At 43.3% G+C, this 13,623-nt stretch overlaps 1 protein-coding gene across 5 annotated transcripts in view; it reads right to left on the bottom strand.

Annotated features, from left to right (window-relative positions):
* The window catches only part of PKNOX2 (PBX/knotted 1 homeobox 2), a 95,527-nt gene that overhangs the window by 45,820 nt on the left and 36,084 nt on the right, over positions 1 to 13,623 (bottom strand). The window contains exons 2-3 of one of the 5 annotated variants that reach the window (XM_075035008.1): positions 11,503 to 11,578; positions 2,162 to 2,287 (exon numbers count right to left, since the gene is read on the bottom strand). The exons of 3 other annotated variants lie outside the window; for them this stretch is intronic. The gene's annotated coding sequence lies outside the window, so the exon portion shown is untranslated. The remainder of the gene's footprint in view (positions 1 to 2,161; positions 2,288 to 11,502; positions 11,579 to 13,623) is intronic. One more of the 5 variants, XM_075035009.1, reaches the window with a different exon arrangement.

Genomic DNA, 13,623 nt, shown 5'->3' with positions numbered 1-13,623 from the left:
CACGGAACACCCCCACGGTGAGAGAAAGCCAACAACTGAGGTGCAATAAAAAAAAAGGGGGGCGGGAGACAGTAACACGGGGACGGCTTGGAGCAGGGCAAGAAGTTGAGGTTACACCCCTGGTTGCAGTGATTCGCCCCCCAAACACAATGAGCTGCAGCAATTTACCCTAGATGCAAGGAATTGTGATGATTTAACCCCAGAAGTGGCGAGCTGCAGTGACTTACCCTGAAAGGCAGTGAACAGCAGTGATTTAACCCCAGGTGCACTGAGCTGCTATGATCTACCCCCAAAAGCAGTGAGACGCAGTGATTTACTCCCAGGTGCAGTGAGACGGTGATTTACCCCCAGATGCAATGAGATGCAACGATTTAGCCCCAAAAGCAGTGAAGCGCAGTGATTCAACCCTAAGTCCAGTGAGACGCAGCGATTTACACCAGAAGCAGTGAGATGCAGCGACTCCCCCTCAGATGCTGTAAATCGCAATGATTTACCCCAGGCGCAATGAGCCACAGTCATTTACCCCCAAAAGCAGTGAACTGCAGTGATTTAACCCTAGGCGCAGTGAACTGCAGTGATTTACCCCCAAAAGCAGTGAGCCACTGTGATTTATGACCAGAAGCAGTGAGATGCAATGACTTACCCCCCAGATGCAGTGAGCCACAATGATTTACCCCCAGGTGTAGTAAGATGCAATGGTTTCCCCCAGGTGCAGCACATGGCAGTGATTTACCTAGTGGCTCCCCACAAAGGATGACGAATCCCAAACCTCCCCACTTTCCTAATGCTTCCAGGCAGGCAAACACCAGGCCCAAACTGCACTCACTGCAGACACCCTTTCTCTGATGTTAACATGTGAAATTAATGTGTTAAACCTCCTCGTGTTTGGAGGCCTCCCTGGCAAAGACCTGCTCCCCATCTACGTCCCTTTTAGCTCATGTAAAATTGAGGGGGTTTTCACCTTTAGATGCTATTTTGCAGGCAGCATCTTCTCAGAACCCCTTTTAGTGGAAGTTCAGAGGTATAAAAGATGCAAAATGCCCCTAAATTATTCACACAGCATTTCAATTGAAGCCCCACTGTGGGATAAAGGGAAGGATCTAGTGAGAGAGCCCCAAGCCTGGGATGTCTCCTCATCCCTGCTTGGATGGAAAAACCCTTCTTGTAATTACCGGGGAGAAAGGAATGGGGGAGACGATAAAATAAAAGGGTTTCCTCCACCCAGAAAAGGGCTGGAGAGCAAGGAAATGCAAGGAGCACCCATTTTTCAGGTGCATCCAACCAGAGCAACCCAGTTGCATTTGCCCTTTGGCAACACTGAAGCTTTTCAAAACTTTTACAAGGCTGGAGGAGAAAAATTAAAGTGGGGCACAGGAAGAGAAATCACAAACCAGGAAACCCCACCCTGGCAAGAAGGGATAGAAGCAACCAAAAAAAAAAGGTGAAAAATGAATAAGAAACTGAGAAGTGATTTTGCATTTCAAATATAGGAGGTTTTCAAAAAGGAAAAACCCTGGAAGATCGTTTTTCTTCCAGTTTTTCCTCTTTGTTTTGCTTCTTTCTGTTTCATTGACCATCCAGGTACTCCTGAGCTGGGATTTCCATTTCTCTGGCTTCTACTCAGGGCAAAACCCCAACAACCCAGTGCAAAATCAAAAAAAAAAACCAACCCCAAAAGTAGGACACCAAGTCCTGCTCAATCCAAACTCAGCTTGATGCTCACTAATTACCCAGCAATAGTATTTATATGCTGCTGGCACACTCGGAAATGCAGCTCCTAATAACCGAGGTCCACATCAATATTAATGTCCCGGCTTGACTCTCGATACCCGGGGACCAACAAGAGACAAAGAAACATCACAGCAAAGTGAAAAGAAGGGCAGAAAATGAATTTTAAAAGTATTTTTCTGTGTTTGGCAGGAAGTGAGTGCTTGAGATCAAATGACGGGATCCCCCCTTGGCGAGTATCAGCAATAAAAGCAAATATAAATTGTAAGTTCCCATCTCTGGGGCAAAAAACCTTCCAGCACCTGAAAATTTTTCACCATCCGTTAAGCCCTTCCCCAAACTTTGAGTTTCCCCATGGGTAGGAGCAGGCTGGAAAAACTCTTCTTTTCTTGTTATTGGAATAGATTTCTAAAATTTGGGGCTTTCCCCTTACCTGAGTTACTCCGAGATGATCGGCTTCAGATATTCATCCCTGAAAACTTCAGTCCACTTTTGGTTGCTCATGCAAAACCTCAGGCTTTGAGTTGGCTCAGCAAGAAATGCTGCTTGAAACAAGCTCCTGAAAAGCAATTTTTTCCAGCAGTGCTTCAATCCTTATGGAAAGAGGGAGCACATCCCCTAAAATTCGCCAATATTACATTGCAAGTGAATATGCACTTGAATATTTGCAGAATGTGGCTATGCAGGGTATGGCGCGGGTTGCAAACATGCCTTGGCACCACTCCGTAATTCGATTAAAAACCTCTTTTCTTAATAATTTCTATGCAGAGACACTTGGCACACCGGGAGCATTTAGGCAGAGTTTAAATGGAGTTAATAAACTATTAATAGCCTGCAGTAAGGCTGTGATAGATTTAAGCTGCATGTGATCGGCACGCCTCGGCACAAGGTGTTATTACCGATGTCTGCACTCAGTGTGCATCAAAAAAAATCACAGAGGTCTTCCATGAAAAACGCAGTTCCAGCAAATCCAATGTTTCTCATGGAAAGATGCGTATTTTCAGGATTTTTTCCATCAAAATGAAATCTGGCAATTTGACAGTAAGCTTGGATGTTGCATTTACCCCATAGAGTGTCGGGTGCGGTGTTAACCCACACCATTCATGGTGGTTAATATTCAAAGAAAATGAATGGAAGCCATAAAGTTCACATCCAGAAACTCAACATTATTAGGATGTTCCCAGATCATTGTCTTTTGGTATTTTCATTTCCATGGAAGTTGAGAATTTCTCTATCTTTAGTCAAATTCCAAGCAAGAAGGCGGCAAATTCTGGAAAGATCTTGAAAATAGATGTTCTGCTTCTCTAACAATACATGGTTATGAAGCATTTACTGACACGAATTTATTTGAGCAGTTACTAAACAACAGCAATGAGTAACGCATTGACCCTTCAGAGAAGAGCCAACCTTGCGTTGATGACTACACTACATAGAAGCAGGACTCAAGCCAACTGCCCAAAGACTGCCGTAAAAATCAAATGCTGCTATAAAGTGACTTCAGATATTGCAAGAAATCCCCAGAAAGAGACTATTTATAACCTCGTTTGGCAATTTGGGCTGAAAAGAGCACTCTGCAGTTGTAGCCTTGGCCATCAATTCTGGTCAAACTTGAGAAGATCTTTCTAAAGAGCCATTGAGTGACCCAGTGGAAATGGCAATTCTTCATATGGAAATTTTCCCCGAGCTTAAATCACCTCTATGAAATATTTCTTAGTTAACTTGTGGAGAGAGGCCACGAGGTCTATTCCAAGAGGAGCCGTCTATGAGAAGAAGTCAGAGGGTAGAAACAAGCCTTTCTCAGGGGAAAAAGTGAGGATTTCCACTCAAGAGATGCTGACTGGCACTACTGGAGGACCCAAAACCAAACCCTAAAAAAGGAGTTTTCTGTCTTTCTTTGTTGGGGTGATGGAAGAAAAACCATGAGAAGAAGTAAACCTTCTTCCAGCTTCTCCAGCTGCAGGTGCTCATCACCTTTTGGGCACTCGGAAACACCATTTCTCCAACCAAAACCACATCAACCCACTATAAGACCCTTCCCCACTGCTTCCAACCGTGATGAGTGAAAAGGGAACGGTTTGCCTCAACCCTTCCATCAGCACCGGAGAAAACTTCCAAATCACCACGACTTGCAAATCCCTTCCTGCCTTTCCCCCTCCGGATGGCTGCTTTCCCCCAAGGAACCTCCAAGATGCCCAAAACCTCCTCAAAATCATGACTTATGAAAAAAAAATAACTAAAATCACATGACACGCTGAGTCAGTCAATTAATTAGGAACGAATGCAAGTCAACACGCCACACGATCGACTTGCCATATGGCCGCCTGTGCTGGACATGGCTGGTTTATTGGTGCTCGATGTTGGCCCCCGTTTTATTTACTGTGAAGTGGGAGCTGCGAGGACTGGGATAAATAAAAGTGATTTTGAGGGTTGCTGTAGCTTTTCAGCTCTCCATTGAGATATTATTGGCTGATCTTCTACACAGCTGCTCCCCGCTGAATAGGCCCATCCCACCTCCAACGCCATTGGCCATCAACCAACATGGGAATAAATGCAAGTTTTGGGGTTTTTTCAGTTGATGTGACTTATTTGGGGATTTTTATGTTTTTGGGGGGAGGAATATGTGGTGATTTGTCCAATATTGCAATTAGATGAAAAAAAAACCCTTCTTTGCTGTCTCATCCCCACTGAAATGGGCAGCCAAACAGGGTCCAGCATGGTGACCACCGTCCAACAGTAAAGTGGGTCAGGACTATTTAATACCAAAACTGGGGGGAAATAATTGATTTCTTCAGCAATAAATGCTCCTTTTTCCAAAGCACTAGTTCACAACGGAGAAAAACATTACGTTTTGAAATGCCTCAATGAAATTTAATTTTTGGTTTGAATCAACAGCTTCACTCGGTGCCATTTTAATGCTATTTTATGTTGAAATGTCAATTGGAAACTAACATTTTAAAATGTCAAAACATTTCACGTCTGCAGATGGAGCCAATAGTTTTTTGCTTCCATGTGTCCAAACAGAAAATGCTTTTGGAATTTTACTGTGAAAAAAAAAATTAAATATATATATATAAAAAAAAAATCAATATTTTGACTTCTTGGAATGAAAACAAAGTTAAAATATAATATTTCCTCCAGCATGCAAACAATATTTTCTGACAAGCTGTAATCACCAAAAGTAATCCGAACCAAATGTTTGCTACCATGGTCTGTTATAGCTACACAGGAAGAAAAGAGAAACAGGGATTTTTGTTACTGTAGGCTCTCTGAACCCTTTTTTTGCCAGTTAATTCCATATTTCCACAGCTTTTCTCTCTTATTATATCCCAACAGGATAAAAATCAGGGTGCAGGAAGCCCCTTCCACCATCCAGAACCATTTCCAACGCACTGATTTTCCTTAATAGTGGGGAAAAAGCCTGGAAAAAAGATGGGGTTTTCTCCTCTAGAAGAGGCAACATTGGATTTGGGGGGGGTGTTCACTGTATTTGGCATTAACGACACCTCCTCACCCCCATCAGTTTGCGGGATTTGGGGAGGGGAAACAGCACTGGGAGTTTTTTCCCGCGCTCACACCGGCTGCAGGGAGCACGTGCACGGGGGGTGGTTTTTTAATCCAATATAAATGTAATTTTTCCAGTGATCTCACCTTTTAAATTCCTGCCTTGGCCACGCATTGCCAAAAAAAAATTTAAAAAAAAAAAAGTAAAGGAAGAAATGGAATCCAGGCCAGTTGCAGTAATAAAAAAAAAAAGCGATTTACTGATTTTTCTGGTTCCAGGACCAGGGTGTAAAAATGCAGCGTTGCAAAATGGGATGAAAACCAGCGGTTTTGAAGCCATTGCTGGGCTGTAAAGCAAATTTTTCATCCTGAAGCTCGCACCTCCACCATCCTCGACGGAGCGGCTCGGCTGCCCTCCATCACCTTTGCATCTCCCCCAAATTTCTTTTTTTCTCTTTTTTTTTTCCTGAGCCCAGGCTACAGCCCTGCGCAGGGAATAAGCGCAATTATCTCGTCTCGCCACATTTTTCCAGCCCTGCCTGAGGTTTAATTAAAGCCAAGCGAAAAACACAGAGGAGAAGCACTCAGTTCCGATATCGCCCCACCACATGCGGCGGGGAGGAGGGAAAAAAATAGAATGAAAAAAAAAGGAAAAAAATAAAACCTTTATTGTAGACTTTTTAATTTAGCAAACCTTCCTGGATATTGCTCCTGTATCATACTTCCTTTAAAAAAATATATATAAATATATATGTATGAGCATGCACGTGCACATGAGTATATATGAATATATATATGTACACTAGGATACCCACGCATGATCTCTGCATAAAAAAAATATATATAAGCGCACCCTAATCCCCTGTAATCTCCTTGAATTACACCTAAATCACCCTCCTTGCAGGTGACCTTTCCACAGAAGGCTGTTTCTATGCCAACAGCATTGTTTGAGTCAGGCGAGAGAAAAAATACGGCACAATAATCTTTAATTTTTGCTTAATTCAGTGTTTTTACCAATGGCCAGGAGCCAGTTGATGCTAGAAACGTCACGGGGAAAAACATTAATATTAAAAATTAATTTATATTCATAGGATTTGAATATTAGAGGGAGAACGTTGTAACCTCGACCCAATTTAGATTTTGCCTAAATTCCTGGTATTGTTTTTGGGTGAAATTCCCCTCGTTTTGGGGTTTAGGAGCAATATCCTACAGTTTCAAGGTCCTTTTCACCTTATGCATTTCTATCTCCTGCCCCATCTCACCCTGCAACTGCAACCCATGGGCATTGGTTCCTACTGAAATGACCAAACATGTAAAATTCTGAAAATCTCCAATTTTTTCCATTTTCACTGATTTTTAGGGAATTCCAGCAAGGCGCTTGTCTCCAATGAAAAGAAAATAAAATTACAACAAGTAGCAGACCTGAAATCTGAAAAATTGGGAGAAATTGTTAAAAAAAACAATACATATCATGCCAGTAAGTAACCCCAGGTAATAAGGTAGTGATGAGATTTGGTGGAGCAAAAGCAGCTCAACATAAATAATTTTCCGCAGATAAAGGCTGGTTTGGGTCTGGATAAATTTATTCCATTGAAAATTTGGGATATTTTTCCTCACTTTCTTGAGTTCCTTGAGTTCCAACTCAGCCCATAAAACCGCATCCCAAACCGGAGTGTTTAAAAAAGATACAGAGGGGAAAATGAGATTTTTTCCAGTACAAATTATCTGTTCTCATTTGTTTCTTGGTTTTTTTGGTGTGTTTTAGAGAGTGCCACAAGGACCCATGGCCTGTTGGGTCACAGCAACCCCAAAATTGCCTTTTTTTTGCCCGTTGTGAGAGGGACATCATCCAAATTCCTGCATTTTACAGTTTTCTACTGGCGGGCAGGGATGTATTTTTATTTTTCTTCTGACCCGACCCCAACACCTTTGCGGGTCTCGGGAGGGAAGATATTTCCCGACGGCTCCATCTCACAAGGCACCAAACCAAGAGGATAAAAATACTGGTTGCCATGGGAACATAAACTCCAGAGTTTGAAAATACCAGAATTAAACCTGGCACTAATTTCAGTCCTTAAACCCCCGTTTTTGCATCCGCTCAATTTCAAGCAACCCAACCAGGGTTTAAGATGCTTACAGATATTTTCCCACAGCTGGATGCATCCTGAAACCAGGAATAAACTTTTAAATGATTTTTAATATTTAAAATAAAGATTAATCCTAAATTGTGGAATTGCTTCCCGCCATCTGGCCACGGAGCCATCACTCGGCATCAGCCCCACGGATGCACCCCAGCGCCGAGGAGAGGAGCTGAGCATGCAGGACTAATAGATATAATACAAATTTTTCCATATCACCCGGAAAAAGTGCTCACGAGGCTTAATTTTATTTGCTTAAAGTACACCGCAATCACTTAACAAATATTAAATTACAATTATAAGGCCCCAGCGCTAACGATGCTCGGCCAGAGCATCCCATTTTCTGGTGGCATCAATAGCTTCCAACAGGCTTAAAGCAACTTGCGGAGTTGGTATCTGCAAAACTGCTCAGCCCGAGCAGGGAAAAACCCTGCTCAGAGGATAATAAATCATTTTTTAGTTCATAATAAGCAACAAATTCGGGTTCGCAAGCGAAGAGATTGTCAGCAGGTCACTTAAGAAAAGCTAAACGGTAATAAAAGGATTATGAATTAAAAGGGGGCATGGGTAATCCTCTGTGCAAAGAAAGATTCCCATCATTAAACTTGAGTTTCCAAGGGCAAAACAGAAGAGGGAATTCATTCCTCGCGTCAGAAAAACACGGAGTTACTGGAACTAATTTGCTGGCGACGGCAATAAATTGACTTTACACTGGCACCTGAGGAACTTTGCAAGTTTAAAGGTTTTGCGATGCAATGCAATGCGTTTGCAGGCTTTGCAATGCAATGTGTTCAACGTTTTTGCAACGCAGTGCAATGCAATCCGATGTGTTTGTAGGTTTTGCAATGCAATGCGATGCAGTGCAATGCGTTTGCAGGTTTTGCACTGCAATGCATTGCAATGTGTTTGTAGGTTTTGCAATGCAATGCGATGCAGTGCAATGCGTTTGCAGGTTTTGCACTGCAATGCATTGCAATGTGTTTGTAGGTTTTGCAATGCAATGCGATGCAGTGCAATGCGTTTGCAGGTTTTGCACTGCAATGCATTGCAATGTGTTTGTAGGTTTTGCAATGCGAAGCGTTTGCAGTTTTTGCAGTTCAATCTGTTTGCAGGTTTTGCGATGAAATGCAATGCGTTCGCGGTGTTTCGATTGCAATGCGCTTGCAGGTCTTGCAAAGCAGTGTGCTTGCAGGTTTTGGCAATTCTGCAATGCACTGCGTGCTTGCACGTTTGCAACTTTCCAGTGCAATGCGTATTCGCATTTTTTTTGCAACTTTGCAATGCAACGCCCGTTTGCTTTTTTTTTTTTTCAACTTTGCAACGCAATGCCAGTTTGCCTTTTTTTTTTGCAACTTTGCCTGGACCTTTGCAACTCTGCATCGCTCCAGACACTTGGGCTGGAAGCGCTGAATCAGTTCAACCGTCTCCATAACATGGAGTTAAGTTTCCTGCAAAATTCAGGCCGATGCTTTTGAAACCACCCGTGATCCCAGCTGCAAAACTCCAGGTGACAGAGACAATGCGGCACCCTGTTGTTTCCACAAATTGCTCTTTCCACTCTCTTTTTGCCCAAAATTGGGGGGTTCTGTGTAATTTAATTTCTCTAGAGTAACCACGCCATGATCCTGCTGCATTTTGAGGGGCAAAAGTTCTGGTTTGGGGCATTTGTGGATGTTAGTGGGACACTCCACCGGGCGCAGAAGCAACCGCAGGAATTTACTTACCCAGGCGACGCTTTCCTTTTGCAGCAATATCCCCCCCAAAAAAACATGATTTGGGGAAGAAACGAGCCTTTGTGCCCAAAGAAGGGTGTTTCTCACCCCATATTCCTAGCTGGGAAAAGAGGCCTGGCCACTTGCATGCCTCTGCAAAAAGAAAAAGCAAGGAAAGGCAAAGGAAAAGCAAGCAAAAAAAGCAAGGAAAAGCAAAAAAAAGGCAAGGAAAGCAAAAAAAGCAAGCAAAAGGGGGGAAAAAAAGAAACACAGAAAAAGCAAGCTCATCGGAGCACTTTGGGGAAAAAAACGTTGAAATCAGCTTCGCCGAGCCGCTTTCCCGTCGCCCCATAATCCCTCGCTGTCCCCCAGTGGGCTTGTGCAAACAGCATCCGACCGGCGAGCGGCCGGGCTCTGGCCACGCTCCTCCGAGCTGGGATTTTAAATAAATCCGTTCAATCTCCTGCGGGTGAGGGGCAGGGAGAGACGTTGCACCCGGGGTCCCCGTACCGGCAGGGAAACTGCATTTTGGGAACACCGAGAGACGGATTTAGGGGGGATCTGTTGCTCCCTCGCGTCTGCAAATATGATTTTCTGGGTAGCACGGGGAAGAGGAAACTCTGTTTTCGAAGCCAAAGTGAGCGTTGCAAATGGATTGTGTATAGTACATGGTATATTCAGAATTAATTTGCCTTTTTAGTCATGTGGCCAGAAAATTCAAGGTCAGGGTATGGTAGGGAGAGAGCAGAGAGGCCACAAGGTCACCTAATTCCCATATATGTTATATATTATGTATTATAATATATATGGGAATAATATATTATGTATTATTCCAGTAATATATTATTCTCATACATTATTGATATATTGTAATATATATGGGAACAAGAAATAATTTATTCTCTATTATTCCCATATATGGATATATATGAAACGATGGGAATAATATAGTATATATTATGTATTATTCCAATATATATTATCTATTATTCCCTTATATTACATTACATGATATATATGATATGGTATGGTACGGAACAGTATGGCATGGTAGGATAGGATAGGATAGGATTGATAGGATGTATGACATGACATGACATGACATGACATGAAACGATATGGTACAATATATATATGGGAGCAATAAATAATATTTATTATTCCCATATTTGGGAATATATATACTATAATGGGAATAATACAGAATATATTATATATTTTAATATATATTTTTCTATATCAAATATACGTATTTATATAAATATGTAAGCTTCATTCTTTTTCTTGAGTATCTGGGGGGAAAGAGGTCTTTTGAGAGCGGTACCTGGTAGGAGATGGAAGCAGCACACCAGGCCCCATAAGTTCCCTGCGGGATGGGGGCAAAGATCTGCAGCAAGCAGATCTGGGGGGGGGAAATACGGCCCTTGCACAACAGGCAACCTCTGACACCAAACCCACCTCTTTTTCCCCCAAAAAACCCCTGCTGCATCATTCCAGGGATGCTTTCGGCACTCTGAAACAATTCAGATGCTCCCGATGGCAATAAAAAAAAAAAAAAGAAGGAGATTTCCCTTATTGAGCACCACCCTCGCGAAAAGGAGCTGAAATTCGGTGCCTTTTCCCACCCCGAGTTTTAACCTGGACTTGTTTTTCAGCCCTTCCCTAAGAAAAAACAAGCCAATAAAGTGAAGATGAAAATATATTCATTAGGATTGATAACGCTCATTAAAACTGGCTGTGTAGGAAAGCATGACTCTGCTTCAGAGAAGTAAGGGGAAAAATGCAAATTCTGCTGCATGAAAAGAGGAGATTTCCCTAATCGCCCCAATCAAACGCCGGCGCAATTATCTGTGGCCAACCCAACGGGTTAAAATTATCCTCTTCATCTCCGGACACAGTAAGGAGCCGAAAAATGTTTCATTTTAATAAAAATGAAATCTGGACCCTGCAGAAACCAGCTTCACTAATGACGTGTTTACACAGAAAAAGACAATTTCTATTTAATGGTGATTACTAGCGAGAAGAAATTAAACTTCCTGGAGTATATGGGTTAGAGATAATGGGAAGAAAGAAAGTTATTGACGGTGTGTAAATCAGGAGAGCTGCATATGGGGGGCTATATCCACACGTGCTGCTCACCAGGAGCACACATCCCTGCCTCGCCAGGCTCGTGCAAGGGTCTTGGCATGCAAAAAACATATATATTTTGCTACGAGGACTTGTGTGCATACATATGCATGCCAATACGTATGTGTACGCACGTGCAAACATGCAAATGCCCAGGCAAACACACACGCAAACAGGCAAACGCACATGCAAACATGAACCTGCGCACGCCAACATGCGCACGCAAACATGCTAGCACACATGCAAACATGCAAATGTATGCATATGCACAAGAGTCCTCGTAGCAAAATGTATACCTATTTTGCACGCTAAACTCGCCAGGTCCCACGAGTGATGCTCCCAGATGTCTGGGGTAATTTTGTTGCTCCTGCACTGTGAGAAAAAAAGTGCAAAATAGGGTTTGATTGCGGAGCTGTGCCGGAATTCGGGTTTTTGGCTCGCCAGGTTACTGGTGCTGATCCTTCCTATTCATTTTGGTTTTAATTATTCTTTTTTTCTGGGGTGAAAATTAATTTTTTTTTTTTTCCAAAAAAGCCAAGCCAAGACGAGGTCTTTGCGCAACTGGCTACTGCATAGGATGAAATAAGTTTTGGGGTTCCTCTCTGTGCCAAGGCCATTCCCATCCCGCGCCGACCTGTGCAAACCCATCCCGGGGCAAAATCATTTCAATGTCGGGGCTTTAATGTCTGCTCCTTTATAAACTGGAGCAAACATCTGCAGAACAAGCCCAGATGTGAGCCGTTCCCCCCCCCCCCCCCAATTCAGGAATTTCAGCTCCGAGGCACATAATAAGGCAGCGTCTGGGATGGTTTAATAATAGTAAAATTAAAATTGTTACTAAAGCATAATGAAGAATGCGCTTGCAAGGAGGTTTGAAAAAAAAAAAAACCAACCCTGAGCTGAAGTCTCTGGGGAACTGTTGGTTCAGAGGAACGGTAAACAACGTGCAGAAATGCAACTTAATTATCTTTACAACCAGAGTCCGCAACCGGCTGCTGCAGCTTTCGAGGGACACAGGAGCGGTGAGGTGCGTGCATCGCCGTACTGAAGCCTGAGCATCCCCCAAACAGCAAGAAAAAGACTTTTTTTGTAGAGTTTTGCCTGAATTTTAAGTTCAGTGCTGAAGCGTGGCAGCTCTGTCATGGGGCATTGGGGATGCTCATCCCAATTTCTTACTTACCTGGGCAAAACGCAGCTCATCGGTCATTTTTTGCTCCGTTTTTTAATCTCTTTAGGGCAATAAAAACAAATGCTTGGCTTGAACTTGGACAGCTCTCACCACACACATGACCGCTGTCCCCCCCTACCTTAACACCAGGTGGGCATTTGCCACCCATCACTTGCCGGGACAATCTACCATGAAAAATTGCTGAAAAAAATGGGAACGGGCAATAAAAATGCCTAAATTCAGCTCTTTACCCGATGCTCCAGAAACTCCAGGTACAGACTGAGTTTCTTAGGAAGCACAAGCCCCTTCACTTCATTTGCACATCAGCTAAAGCTAAAATATCCAGCCAAAACTAGATCAAAAGCAGGAAGATGCCACGCCGCGGCAGATTTGGGAAGGAGCACTCGGTTTGTGCGAGAGCTGCTCAAAGGATGTGGAGTGCAACGAGCCACCCCAGCCCCGTTGCAGCAGTCGGAAACATATTTTTTTATATATATATATATTTATATATTCACATATATAAGCTGGAAATTGTGTTAATTTAAGCCGAGGATGCTGGCAGGGATGCTGGCTAGGAGCAAAGCAAGGTTTAAAATCAAAGCACGGGCGTGACTAGGATTAAACCAGGGACACTAGCTAAAGTCAAACCTCGGATGCTGGCTACGATCAAGCCAGGGATGATGCCGAGGATCAAACCAGGAATGCTGCCTAGGATCAAGCCAGGGATGCTGCCGAGGATCAAGCCAGGGATGCTGCCTATGATCAAGCCAGGGATGCTGCTGAGGATCAAACCAGGGATGCTGCCGAGGATCAAGCCAGGGATGCTGCTGAGGATGAAACCAGGGATGCTGCCTAGGATCAAGCCAGGGATGCTGCCTAGGATTGAACCAAGGATGGTAGATAAACTGTAGATGCTGGTTAGGGCCAAAGAAAAGATGCTCTGTAGAACTAAACCAAGGACATTGGCTAAAATCAAACCCGGGATGCTGCCCAGGACCAAAGCAAGGATGCTGGGTAAGATTAACTCAAGGACACTAGAATCCAGCCACGGGTGCCGGCTCTTATCAAAGCAAGGCTGCTAGCTACATACAAACCAAGGATGCTTTTGAGGGTCAAAGCACAGATGCTGGCGAAGATCGCACGGAGGACACTACCTAGAAGCAAACTGAAAATGATGGCTAGGATTGATGTACGCTAGAATCAAACCAACGATGCTATCTAGGATTCAACTACGGATGCTGGCTGAAAT

Source organism: Buteo buteo, chromosome 9, assembly GCF_964188355.1.
Source record: "Buteo buteo chromosome 9, bButBut1.hap1.1, whole genome shotgun sequence".
NCBI lineage: Eukaryota > Metazoa > Chordata > Aves > Accipitriformes > Accipitridae > Buteo > Buteo buteo.
Note: the sequence above shows the minus strand (reverse complement) of the source record. Positions and strands in the feature narration are given on the sequence as shown.